Consider the following 14,230-nt stretch of genomic DNA (forward strand, 5'->3'; position numbering starts at 1 on the left):
GGCAATGTTTCCTCTGATGACACCATACAATATATCATTTGTATTAACAGAAGGAAGAGGATGTCATTCAGAACCAGAGACGGTGTTACTAAAAAGGATTCACAGGAAAGAAACTGAAGAGGCAGTACAACCTCACATTCTGTAATTATGTCCTTTAAGAACAAAAAGGCCAGCCGAAACAAACCTCAACCAGTATCTCTAGCATTCTCCCTCTAGCATTCAGACTCCAGTAATTCTTCAGCCCCACCAGGATCAATAATCCATTGATCCTGCTACCTTTTCAGCATCCCTGCTCTGCTCCTCACATGCTCACTCCCTCCTTACTCAGGTGGACGCAACTCACAGTTCATCAGATGATCACTCCTAGTATTCACCCTTAACTCCCCTCCATGCTGTCCACAATACCTTGGGGACTGATGTGTCTTGGAATGCAGAACGTTCAGGATAGACTTTAAGTGCTCTAGCAGAGCCTGGGGCTGTACCCCAAAGTCAAACACATTAATATTTCTATAGCAAAATACTTGACTATTCCCACTAAGTGGGATAAATAAAGCCTTACAGGTTTATATAGCTTCATGACCATTCACAGCAGATGTTGCCACAATGATTTGCCAAACCAAAACAAACCAGAAACTGAGTTTTCAGAACTTTTTTAAATTTCAGAATTGCAGGATAAGGAATTCCTTGGCAAAACCCCAAAACCATGTTAAATCTTGGTATCTGCATCCACATAGGTGAACTGGCTACAGGAGCCAAGATTGAGTAAACTGGTCTCGCCGACTTTAACTCCGTTAGCACTTCCTTCTGCGGGTCTTTGGTGCTACCTGGTGATTCTACTACAATTTCCTCATCTACTCCTCCCCCCACCCTCTTAGATGGCTTTGCCATACCCCTTCTTTTCTCAAACCTCCAATTTCTCCCACTCTTGGCTTCTTAATTCATAAGATCAAGTCAAATCAAACCAAGTATAACAAAAGTACTCAGAGAACTCTTACATGCTTTCATCCCTTATCTACTTGCAACTTTACCCACATACCGTGCCTTCCCTCTGATACCTACTGTCCATCAGCCCAACCCCTGTCCACTTGTGTATGCACCAGCAATCCTCACCTCTTCCCTGAAACATCCATTTCCCCCTCCCTACTGGATCATTTCTATCAGCATATAAACAGTATACAGAATATGGCTCCTATCTTAAAACGAGACCAAAAAACTCTCGCAATCCTCTACTTCCCCTTCCATCTCCTGCCCCAATTTGCTATTCCCTTTAGGGCAAATTTCTTCGAGAGTTGTTACACACTACCTCCAATTTTTCTCCTTCTATTCTTTTTGCAAAAAATTTAAAAGACCTTATTTATTTTCAGAGAGAGGGAGAAAGAGATGGAGAGAAACATCAGTGTGTGAGAGAAAAACACTGATCAGAGTTGCCTCTCACATATGCCTCAACCAGGGACCAACCCGCAATCTAGGCACATGCCCTGACCAGGAATCGAACCAGCAACCTTTTATTATGTAAGATGATGCTCAACCAACTGACCCATGTCCGTCAGAGCTCTTTCCATTCTTTCTTGAACCCATTCCATCACTCTACCAAAACAGTTTTTGTTAAAGTCACCAATGACTTCCAAGTTGCTAACACAAATGTTCCATTCCCAGTCCTTATCTTACATGATCTGTTCCCAACATTTAACATAGTATTTCTCTCTCTCCTTTAAAAAACAAAAAAGCCCTGCTGAGTTGGTTGGAGCATCATCAAAAGATTGCAGGTACGGGAGGCAACTGACCGATGTTTCTCTCTCTCTCTCTCTCTCATATCTAGAACTTTATAACTCAATAATAAAAGACGAATAACCCAATAAAAAGTGAAAAAAGAATAAACATTTCTCAAAAAAATATTTAAACCACCAGTAAGCTCTGGAAAAGATGCACCAAAAGGTTGTGAGTATAGGAGGCAACTGATTGATGTGTCTCTCTCACGTAGATGTCTGTCTGTCTTGTTCTCTATCAAATCAATAATAAAAAAATATCCTAGGGTGAGGAATAAAAAAATCTTCACTTTGATTTCACATACCATATAATTTACCAATTTAAGTTGTACAATTCAAGATTCTGTATATTCATAGAGTTGTGTAACCATTACTACAATCAATTTTAGAATATATTCATCACTCCCGAAAGAAACCCATTACTCATTCATTAGTGGTTATCCCCCACTTTACCCTCAACACACCCAGCCTTAGGTAATCACTAATCTACTTCCTATCTCTACAGATGTGCTTATTCTGGACATCTCATATAAATGGAATCATATTAATACACGCTCTTTGTGAATAGCTTCTTCACTTAACATAATGTTTTCAAGGTTTATACGTGTTGTAGCAAGTCTGAGTACTTTATTTCTCTTTATGGCTAAATAATATTCTATTGTATGGATACACCACATTTTGTTTATCCATTTATTAAATGGATAAACAAATGGAGGGACATTGGGGCTGTTTCCTTTGTGGCTCATAAGAATAATGTTGCAAATACTCACATGCAAGTTTTTATGTGAACATATGCTTTCATTTTTCTTGGGTATGCACCTAAGAGTGGAATTGCTAGGTCAGATGGTAATCTATGTTTAATGTTTGAGGAACTGCGAAACTGTTTTCCACAGGGCTGTACCAATTTGCATTCCCATCAGCAAATGCGAGAGTTTCAAATACGCCATGTCCTCCCCAATACTTGTCACCATTTCTTTTTGACCACAGCCGTCCCAGTGGTATAAAGTGGCATTCATTTTGATTTTGACTAGCATTTCCCTAAAGACTAATGATGTTGAACATATTTTCCAGTGCTTACTTGTCATTTAAACATTTTTTAGAGAAATGTTTATTCCTTTGTCATTTTTATTGGGGTTTCTTTTATTACTGAGTTGTAAAAGTTCTGTATGTATTCTAAATATCAGTCCCTTATCAGATATATGATTTTCAAATATCTTCTCCCATTTTGTAGATTTTATTATTTTCCTAATGGTACCTTTATAGAACAAAAGGCTTTGTGTTTTGTTTTGTTTTTGTCATTTCTGCTTTTATTGTCACATCTAAGAAGCCACTGCCTACCCCAAGGTCATGAAGATTTACTCCTATTCTTCTTCTAAAAGTTTCACGGTTCTGGCTCTTATATTTAGGTGTATGATCCGTTCCAAGTTAATTTTTTGTGTAGATGAGAGGGAGGGCTCTAACTTCATTCTTTTGCACGTCATCCTTGCACTGTTTGTTGAAAGACTGTTATCTCCCCCACTGAACTGTCTTGGTGACCCTGTCGAAAATCATTGGACCATGAAAGTAAGGGTTTATTTCTGGACTCTCAATTGTATTTCATTGATCTACATGCCTAACCTTATACTAGTACCATATCTTGACTATTAGGAGCTTTGTGTTAAGTCTTGAAATTAGGAAGTATGAGTGCTCCAACTCTGTTCTTTTCAAGACTGCTTTGGCTATTTTGGATCCTGTGCATTTCCATATGAATTTTAGGATCAATAAATTTGTCAATTTCTGCAAAAGGCAGCTGGGATTTTGACAGAGATGTGTTGAATCTATAAGTCAATTGGGGGAGTACTGCCATCTTCTAATCCATGAACATGAGATGGTTTTCCATATATTTATGTCTTTAAAGTTTATTTCAGCAATGTTTATAGCTTTTGGAGTACAAGTCTTTCAGTTCCTTGGTATTTTATTCTTTTGGGTGCTATTATAAATAAAATAATTTTCTTAATTTCCTTTTCAGATCACTCACTGCTTGTGTATAGAAACAATTAATTTTTGTGTGTTCATCTTGCATGCTCAACTCTGTTGAACTCATTTTTAAAATCTAGTAGCTTTTTGGTTGCTTCTTTGGGATTTTCTATATATAGGATCATACCATCTGCAAATAAGAGATAGCTTTACATCTTCCTTTCCCAAGTGTATGCCTTTTATTTCTTCATCTTTTTTAACTACCTTAGTTGGAACCTTCCATATAATAGTGAATAGTTTGTGGCAAGAGCAGATATCCTTGCCTTGTTCTTAATCTTAAGGAAAAGTACTGTCTTTCCCCACTGAGTAAGATGTGACTTGTAGGTTTTCATAGACATTCTTTACCAGGTTAGAAAGTTCCCTTCTATCCCTGATGTGTTGTGTTTTTATCATGAAAGGATGTTAAATATTTTTTCTACATTTATTGAGATATCACATGGTTTCTGTCCTTATTCTATCAATATGGTATATTACATTGACTGATATTTGTTAAACCAACCTCACATTCCTGCACTAAATCCCACCTGGTCACAGTACATAACTGCTTTTATGTGTTGCTGGATTGAGTTTGCTAGTCATTTGCTGACTTTTGCATCTATATTCATAAGAGATTGGTCTGTCATTTTCTTTCTTTGTAATATTTCTTCTGGCTTTGGTATGAGAACAATACTAGATTTCACCCTTCTTGAAACACTTCTACATGGAACCTAGGAAATCACTCTTCTTTTTCTCTCCTAATTCACTGATGGTTCCTCAGTTTCCTGTGCTGGTTCCTCTTCTCCCCAACTACTAAATGTCTGAATGTCCTCTCTGCCTTCATTCCCTAGGTGATCTCATTCAGTCTCACGGCATTAAATACAATCTATACGCTGATGGCCTTCAGATTCATACCTTCAGCCCAGACCCTCCCATGAACTCCAAGATTATATAAAAATTATCTCTTCAGCAGCTCCATATGAATGTTTCAGAGCTATTTTAAACTTAATATAACCAACTTTTCGAATCAAAATAATTAAAAAGCCAATACGGGTTAAAGCCATGCAGGGTTAAAAATTAAAACCCTTAATATAACCAAAATTGAGTTACAGATTTCTCCTCCAAAGTAGCTTCTCTCGCCATGTTCCCCCACCTCAATGAATCTCAACTTCATCCTTTCAACTGCTCAGACCAAACACTTTCGAGTCATCCTAGACTCCTCTCTTTCCACACCCCTCATGCAATCCATTAGCAAACCCTGTCAGTTCAACCCTCGACATAAATTCAGAATCCAACCACCTCCCAGCTATCCCCATCTTCTGCCTGAATTATTCCTAGAGTCTCCGGTTTTCCTGCTTATCACCTTGTCTCCCTATAGTTTATTTTTAACACAGCCATCAGAGTGATTCTTTTAAAATATTACTACTCGTGTTACTCCTCTCTTTAAAACCCTCCAGTGGTCTCCCATCTCAGTCACAGTAAAGGCCAAAAAAACCTTACAGTGGCCTACAGAGCCCTTTGGGGACTAGCCTCCCACTACCTATCACTCCTTCTTGTAAACTCCACTCAGCGACACCAGCCTCCTGGATTTCCCTAAAACATACTAGCCCCAGCTGTGCTTGCCATTCCCTTTGTCCCCACACTATTCCCCCAGACACCTGCATGGCTCTGCTACCCACTTCCTTTAGGTGTCTGCTCAAATATCACCTTATCCCCCTGAACATCCTAGATAAAAACAGTAACCCTAGGATAAAATCCTTCCCTAGACTCAGTTTTATCATTTTCTACTGCAGTATCACGATGTAGCCCCCAGTTTCATCCTATCTCTAAGCTAGAATAAAGCTCATGAGGGCAAAACTTTGCTTTGTTCTAGCCCCTAATGCAGCTTCAATGGAAACTTCTGTGATGACAGAATGTTCTATTCGCACTGTCCAACACAGTAGCCACTACTAACACATGTAGCTACTTAGCATTTAGAAATGTGGCTAGCATGACTGAAAATCTGAAATTTAACTTTATTCTATTTTAATTAATTTAAATAGGTACATGTGTGGCTGGTGGCTACTACATTAAACAGCACGGCCTAGAACATTAGTTACTCAAGAAATATACAGTAAGCATTCAAATATTTGTTGAATTAATAAATTAATGGAAAAAAGAAATTGAAGGCTTTTTCCTCTCTTGAAATTTTTATCACAGAAAACTTCAGAAACATACAAAAGTAGGCCATAGCAAATGAACCTTCAAGTACCTGAAGGCTTTTCTAACCTGAAATAAGTTTCATTGGATACTGGTATCTCAATCTGGCTTCTAGTGTGCCAGTGACTACATTGTGGAAACCAGGGAATTTATATTAACCCAAATTTATATCTAATAGCAACTCTCAGGGCCTTTTACAGGTTATGAAGAAATGACTTTAGGAATTAGACCAAGTGTATGTTGAGGAAAATACCAGTATGCTAATAAATGCTTGAGGTGTATTTGTGATAATACTACACTAGAGAACTGCATGTATGTTTTTTAGATCAATGACCTGATTGACTTCTTTCACCACTATTTCTCCACTTAAATTTTAATAAAGTCATACTCTTAAAGAGGAGCTATATGACTATACAAAGCTACAGAGAACCTTACTCTTGTTAGATGACACAAGTTCCTTGGGCACTGATTTTGTCTTATTAGCCTTTATAAGCCTAGCATCTGCTATAATAAATGTTAATTGAATGAAGTTCATAATTGCACAAAAGTGATACATGTGACTTGTCAGAGTGCAAATGGATACACTGGATCTCCAATTTCCTAAATAGATATTAGTCTGGAAAAAAACCCTCTCACATGGATTTTTAAATGTGTCAGATCAAAAGACAGCAAAATGTGCTGGAAAGAAAATCAAACTGGGAGCAAGAAAACTTGGGCTTCAGTGCCCTGACCCACTAAGGGGAATGGTCCTACACAGGTCATTTACCTCCTCTAGGCTCCAGTTTGTAAAAAGACAGTTTGGATTTGGTAATCTTCAAAGATACCACCTAACTTTAAAGCATTATGTTCTATTCTAGAGCCACAATACACATACCTTTTTCAAGATGCTTATTAATGTCCCCTTTCTATGTGAAACATCATCCCCATCACTTACTTTAAAGGAGCTATTCGTTGAATATGATTTAATAAGAAGACACCATGCCTACTTAGTGAACAGGTTATGTTCCCCATTTCCTGAGGAGTGTCAAATTCTAAAATATTGCTGGGATCCTGTGTTTAACTTCCACTCAGCCAGCTGACATTGTGATTATTAGTACAGAAAAGACGATTTCAGCCACATATTTGCTTACTAAACTCCCATGACCACTTGTGTTTGAAATGTTTCTTCAACAGTTCTAAGTCACTTCATACCTCCTTCCTAACTGGCTCCTAAAATGCACTGTTTTAGGCTTTATTCTGAGGTTTTACCCTTGTTTAAATGAAGCAGTGGTACTAAAGTCATGCTCTGTTCTCTCTTAAAGCAAGAAAACTGAAAGAAATGAGGGCCAATTGTGTGCACCTTCCCCCGATGTTGCTGTTTGATGCAATTTCTGGACCTCCCATCTAAAATACTGCTTTTGAGCCCTAGCTGGTGTAGTTCAGTGGATTAAGTGCAGGCTTCGAACCAAGGGGTCACTGGTTGGATTCCCAGTCAGGGCACATGCCTGGGTTGCAGACCATGTCCCCAGTGGGGGCCACATGAGAGGTAACCATACATTGATATTTCTCTCCCTCTCTTTCTCCCTCCCTTCCTTCTCTCTAAAAATAAATAAATAAAATCTTTAAAAAATAAAATAAAATGCAGCTTTCAGCTTCTTGCTCTGTGTAGCCTCAACAGTGAGCCCACGCGGGCAACCAAATGCCAATATTGGTATTATATTTGGGACTAACCATTGACAGAGAGATAACAGCAGCATAGAAACCAGAATGTATCTCAAAATTCTCACACATGGAAGGTAAAATAATCTTTTAATTATTAAAACTGGGATTTAATTTGACATTAATATTTGATTTGGGTTATTTTTAAATTTTTATTTATTTATCTTTAGAGGGGAAGGAGAGAGGGGGAGAAACATCAATGTATGGTTGCCTTTCGTGCGTCCCCTGCTGGAGGCTTGCCTGCAGGGAACCGGCCTGCAACCCAGGCATGTGCCCTGACTGGGAATCGAACCTCGATCCTCTGGCTCGCAGGCCTGTGCTCAATCCACTGAGCTACACCAGCCAGGGCTGATTTGGGTTTTTTAACACTATTACTATACCTCAAAAGACCTGATTAATTCTCTGCTATATCTTTAACCATAATGTCAATTTTTAAATTTATGTATTTCAATTTTCAAATTTATGTATTTCATTTGTATGTCCTCTCTGAAATCTCAAAAAGGTCTATGTGTAGTAAGTTTTATCAAACATTTAAGAAACACTATCCACATTTCAAACAATAGCACATTTTGAAGTGAAACTAAAAATGAAATACTACTCTGAACAGAGGTATCTTTTTCCAACAACTCATAAACAACTAATTAAAAGGAGCAGATTCAAATCAAGCTTAAAACATTAACCTTAACCAAAGCACCGGTCAGATACATAAGGATGTCCCATTGTATTAGCATTAACCATGGGAACAGCTTCAGACATCTCTTACTCACACTAAGATCTGAATGCATACAATTAAAACCATCAATCCCATCAACTGTCCATATTAATCACCCACCAATTTAATTAAGGTAAACCACCTTATCAGAAACCTGACCTCTTCTCTATTTCTTAATATTATCAACTTTTAATAGTTCACCAAATGAATAATTACTTGTTTATGGCATTATCAATTGTCTTGGATACAAAAACCCAGCATGTGGCAAGGTCAGTTATAGACATGTCCTGATGGCAAATGAAGGGAGAAATTTAACCCGTCAAAGTGGTCATCAGAGGAGCAAAATCTATTATGCCTTTCTCTAGACACTCCTGGTTAAATGCAAAGTGACAGGACAAACCAGATCAAAACTGAACACAGCTAGAAGCAACATACAAAATCCTAATGAACCCTTAGAAATCCAGGTATCGATCTGTCAATATCTAAGCTCAATTAGTCCTTTCAGAACAAAATACCTCATGAGGTGACAAGAAGCTAGTTTGAAATCTTGGCTATAAGAAGAATAAAACCAGTCACTTTCTATAGGTTACTGCTGAGTACAGTCATATCTCAAAATGGAAATCTTGTGAGAATTAAATAAAGCTGTATGTCAAACACCTATCAATTAGTCCAGGAGCTGGCACATAACTAGTGTTCAGTAAATGTTAGCCCTTTCTCAGTTCGTTAAGAACTCAGGCACGTACTTGAACAACTAAAAAAAATTTTTTTTAAAAAGGAGAAAAGAACTCAGGCTTCTCAAGTCTAAGATCAGTTGATAGTTTAAAAAAGCAAATGAAAAAAGGAAGGAAAGATCTTAAATGGTCATCTACACAACATACCTTAAAAGAAATTAATGTTAAAAAGTAGCTAACAGGATAATGAAAATGAAAAATAGACACTGAAAACATTTCTGAATGGCTCACCCCTCGTGGCCCTTGACAACCTCCAGGTTTTGTAAAACCGTCTTCAGGACGAGCTTTGACGAGAAACGGGACAAACGCAAACAAAGCCCACTCGGGGCAGCTCTGCACTGCGGGTGGCAGGGGAACAGTTACCCTTGGAAAATCCTCCCCGTTAGGTACACTTCAAGCGTCCGGCAATTCCGCTTCCCTAACAAACCAGTAACACAACTGTAAAGCCAATTTTTTCATTAGAATTGTTAAGAAACAGGAGTTCAATAAATCATTTGCCTTTTAAGGAAGGCATTTAAGACATCACTTTCTAACACACATAATATTTCTTCCAATTCTAAGAATATGAAGCTTATTTATTCATAAACGGAAAACTGTAACACTATAATGAAGTCTTTTCATGGCTCAAGGATGAAATGTTTAAGAAGTACAGGTATGTAAAGAACTGGACTTGATCTAAAAAGCCTTGAGATCAAGTACTAGAGTTGCCCTCAACTATGTAACTTTCAGGAAGTTACTTAACTTTTCAGGGCATCAGCTTCTTGTAAGGTTCTTTTCAGCTCAAAAAGGATGTTACTTCTTGTATCTGATCCTCCTCAGATCATACATACATATATACATACACCTTGATTAAATAATAGACATATTTTTAAAGTTGTAGTAATTTAAGGCCCAATATGACACAAAGAGAGAGAGTGTGTGTGTGTGTTGGGGGGGGGGGGTTGTATTCTGATCCTAAAAGTTATTCTCAGTAGTTAAGGCATTCACACAGCCTCGTGACACCTGAATTAACCAAGTAAGCCTTTAAACCCCTACAATGAAACATTAAAATTCAATGTGACTATAATCTCTTCCTTACAAAACATGGACCCAAAAGAGTCTGGCTTCAAGTATGGTTTAAAAAAAAATAAAACCAAGATGGTTTATATTCATCACCCCCATTCTTCCATATAACCACAATAAAAAATTTTTTAAAAACACAAATGAAAACTCAGAAGCCCATTGTAATACAATGTACCACTTTTGAATGCAACACTTAGCTCAGGCTTACTACCCTGACAAATAAAGGAAAGCACTTTATGAAGCCAATTTAATTGGGAGGTGACAGAAAACATACAGCCATTTTCTTTAGCCTTATCATCGAATTGGCTTCAGCTCCAATCTCTGGCAAATCCCACTCAACAGAAGAAATTAACCAGGTCAGCAGAACAGGTGCTACGTTGTGTCTGTCAAGGGCCTGGCATCACCACAATTACTTGCACACAATGAAGCAGTAATCTTTACAGATCATCTCTCCCAAGAAGCATACTGGGGAGGGGAGAGGAAAACTGAAGGGAGGAGGGGGGGGAATGGGAAGAACAGGAACAGGAGGCAAAGAGAAAAGGCAAGAAAAGAAAATGAATGTGCAGCTGCCTTGCGGCTCAGCAGATGTCGGGATGTGATGTACGAGGCTAGGATAAGCTGTCGTAGCCTGCTGCCAACGAGTGGTAAGTGATTAAAGCCTGCACAGTTCTAAACACCATATTTAGAATCTGCGGGGTTTCAAGACTTGCACCCATTCCTTGCTGTGCTGCCAGATGTTGGCAACTGGTCCAGTTCCTACTGACTGTGCACGGATGGCAGCAGTTGGTACAGCGGCAAAGCAATCTGGAATGCTTCCGGAGATGCTGTACATGAACAAGTGTCACCCATCACTCACCTTTCCAGAGGCTGAAACAACTCCAATTTGCTGCCACTTCTCTCTTGGGAAACAGCCAAGAGAAAGTTGCGTCTGGCAGCCCCATTTGTTTCACTCAGGTGTTTCAGCTGCCTTGCTGACCTCTATTAGTTTAAGTTTTAATTTAGATTAACCCTGGCACCCCAATTAACCAGCAAGGGGAAAAGCTAAGATGTGACGAGTCATAACTCTGAAATCAGAATTTACCAAAGTTAAAATTATGAATTGGGATGAAGGGCCAGTCAAGTAATGCTATATCTTTTTAAACAGACTGCAAGCCAAAAAAAAAAAAAAATCTTTCAGACTAAGGGCTGCCAGTAGAAGCAACTTTTCCCCAATAATTTCAGTTTATTTTATTGAACCTATTTAATTTATGATACACTTTCCACTGAATATACACTTCGATTAATGAACACTGGAACAGTTTTCATTTTTGATTGCCTTCCATGATCTCACACAACTGTACCCTATTAATATCCTGTATCAGGTACTTCCTTAGACATTCTAGAACAAAATAGAGTTCCCCATTCCGCTGACAAATAGATATAATAAGAGAAGAAAAGGAAAAAAGAATCAGGACCTCTGACTAGGAACACTTGAGGCTCCACCAATCCTCTTTCCTCTCATTACTTTTAAGCTTCACTATGGTAATAATTTTACTGAGCACCACAGAGTGAACAGCAAGAGTAATAGAAAGGTTCCTCCTCTTTTTAGGGCAAAACCGGAAGTATGTGCAATATAGAACTACTTTTTCTACTGGGTTTAAGTGCAATTTCCTAAGGTCCTTCTTTCGTATTCCATGTATATAATACAGCTGTCATGGCTAAACCTTGAACCTATTCCCCAGGAGGTGAATGTTCTAGGAATTCTTCTGTATCAGTGCGCTAACTAGTGTTGTTGTGAGAGGCTGTGTTCAGCTTCAGTGAATTTTTCTGAACATTCTTTCAATGTGTTTGCCCCTGTCATTATGGGTGATTAGTGCACCGGCCCATGTTGAGCTGAGTGTTCAGCAGTTTTTGACCAAAAACAGCATGACCTCTGCAACCCCTCCCTATTCACCTGATCTCATTCCAAGTTACTTTTTTTTGTTGTTTCCTCTGATGAAAAATGTCCTCAGAGGGAAACATTTTGTGATGCGGAAGAGGTGAAACAAAAAATGGTAGAAGGACCAAAAGGCATCAAAATCAACAAGTTCAAAAACTGTTTTGAGCAGTGGAAAATCATCTTGATAGGTGTGTTGCATCAAATGGAGAGCACTTTGAAGGTGACTGAAGTATAAACATATAGGAATAGATACACAATTTTTTATAAATAAAATCCATTCTGTGGGGGTTCCCCCTTGTACTAGCCCTGACCGGTGTAGCTTGGTTGGTTGGGCATTGTCCCACAAAGTGAAAGGTTGCTGGTTTGACTCCTGGGCAGGACACATGCCTGGGTTACAGGTTTGGTCCCTGGTTGGCATGTGTGCAAGAGGTAGCCGATCAATGTTTCTCTCTCACATCACTGTTTCTCTCCTCTCTTTCTCTCTCCAAAAATAAATAAATAAAACCTTTAAAAAATAACATACTAAAAATTCAGCAGAGAAAAAATAGCATGATAAATAATGGTTCAACAAAAACTGGTATATCATCACTGAAGAACATCCTCAATTCTCCAGCACTAGAAGGGGTACAACCTAAAGCACATTTCATTAAGTGGGACTTATCAAGAGACCCAGAATTAAAGACTTAAGTCATGACACCATAAAAGTCCTAGAGGAAAACATAGGCAGTAAAATTTCAGATATCCCACATAGCAATATTTTTGCTGATATACCACGTAGGCCAAGGGAAATAAGGGGAAAAATAAACAAATGTGACTAGATCAAATTAAAAAGCTTCTGCATGGCTAAAGAAACCATCACCAAAATGAAAAGGGAACGGACTGTATGGGAGAACATATTTGCCAATGATATATCGGACAAGGGTTTAAACTCCAAATTATATAAAGAACTCGTAAGACTCAACACCAGGAAAAAAACAATCCAATTAAAAAGTGGGCAAAGGACATGATTAGACACTTCTCCAAGGAGGACATACAGAGGGCTCATAGACATATGAAAAGATGCTCAACTAGCCATCAGAAAGATACAAAATTAAAACCAAAATGAGATAATTCCCCTTACACTGTTCAGAATGGCCTTCATTACTAAATCAACAAACAAGGGCTGGTGAGGATGTGGAGAAAAGGGAACCATAGTGCATTGTTGGTAGAAATGTGTACTGGTGCAGCCACTGTGGAAAACAATATGGAATTTTCTCAAAAAACTAAAAATGAAACTACCTTTTGACCCAGCAATTCCACATTTCACTGCTGGGAATATACCCTAAGAATCCCGAATCACTGATTCAAAAGAACTTAAGCACCACTATGTTCATAGCAGTGCTATTTACAATACCCAAGTGCTGGAAACAGCCTAAGTGCTTATCAGTAAATGAGTGAATCAAAACAGTATGGTACACTTACACAATGGAATACTACATGGCAGAAAGAAAGAAGGAACTCCTACCTTTTTCAACAGCATGGATGGAACTGGAGAATACTATGCTAAGTGAAATAAGTCAGTGAAAGACAAATACCAAATGACCTCATCTATAAGAAGAATCTAAAGAACAAAATAAGCTAATGAGCAAAACAGAATCAGAAACATGGAAACATGAAACACATTGACAGTGACCAGTGGGGAGGGAAGGGGAGGATAATGGTGGCAAGAAGGAGATGGGACTTAGACAAAGAACATGTATGAATGACCCATGGACATGGACAAAAATGTGGGGCAAGACTGTGGGAATGAGGGGTGGCTGAGTGGAGGAGGGCAAAGGGGGAAATTTGGGATAACTATAATAGAATAACAATAAAAAATTCTTTTGAAAAAAGAAAAAAGAGATCCAGGATTACAGGAAATTATTTTAGTTCTTCAGAACAGGTTAAATGTTTAGCGTATTTTAACATTCACTAGCTTCATTAAAAAGAGCAGCAAGCCAAGAGATAACAATGTCAGAGAAGAACTGGGGGATGTCTATGAAGATAGTATTGAGAACAGAATCATATTTGAACTTCTACCAGTTCTTTCTGTCTTCAAAGCACTATGATATTATTATAATCAAAAGTAGCAGATAATTTCAATACATACTTAACTGATTTGAATAGGCACAAA

At 38.2% G+C, this 14,230-nt stretch overlaps 1 protein-coding gene across 2 annotated transcripts in view; it reads right to left on the minus strand.

The window, feature by feature from the left end:
• Positions 1-14,230, minus strand: part of AATF (apoptosis antagonizing transcription factor) — a 103,625-nt gene that overhangs the window by 44,512 nt on the left and 44,883 nt on the right. The gene's annotated exons all lie outside the window — the stretch shown is intronic.

This window comes from Sturnira hondurensis, unplaced genomic scaffold (assembly GCF_014824575.4).
Source record: "Sturnira hondurensis isolate 20B ecotype Veracruz unplaced genomic scaffold, ASM1482457v3 Scaffold0018728, whole genome shotgun sequence".
Lineage (NCBI taxonomy): Eukaryota > Metazoa > Chordata > Mammalia > Chiroptera > Phyllostomidae > Sturnira > Sturnira hondurensis.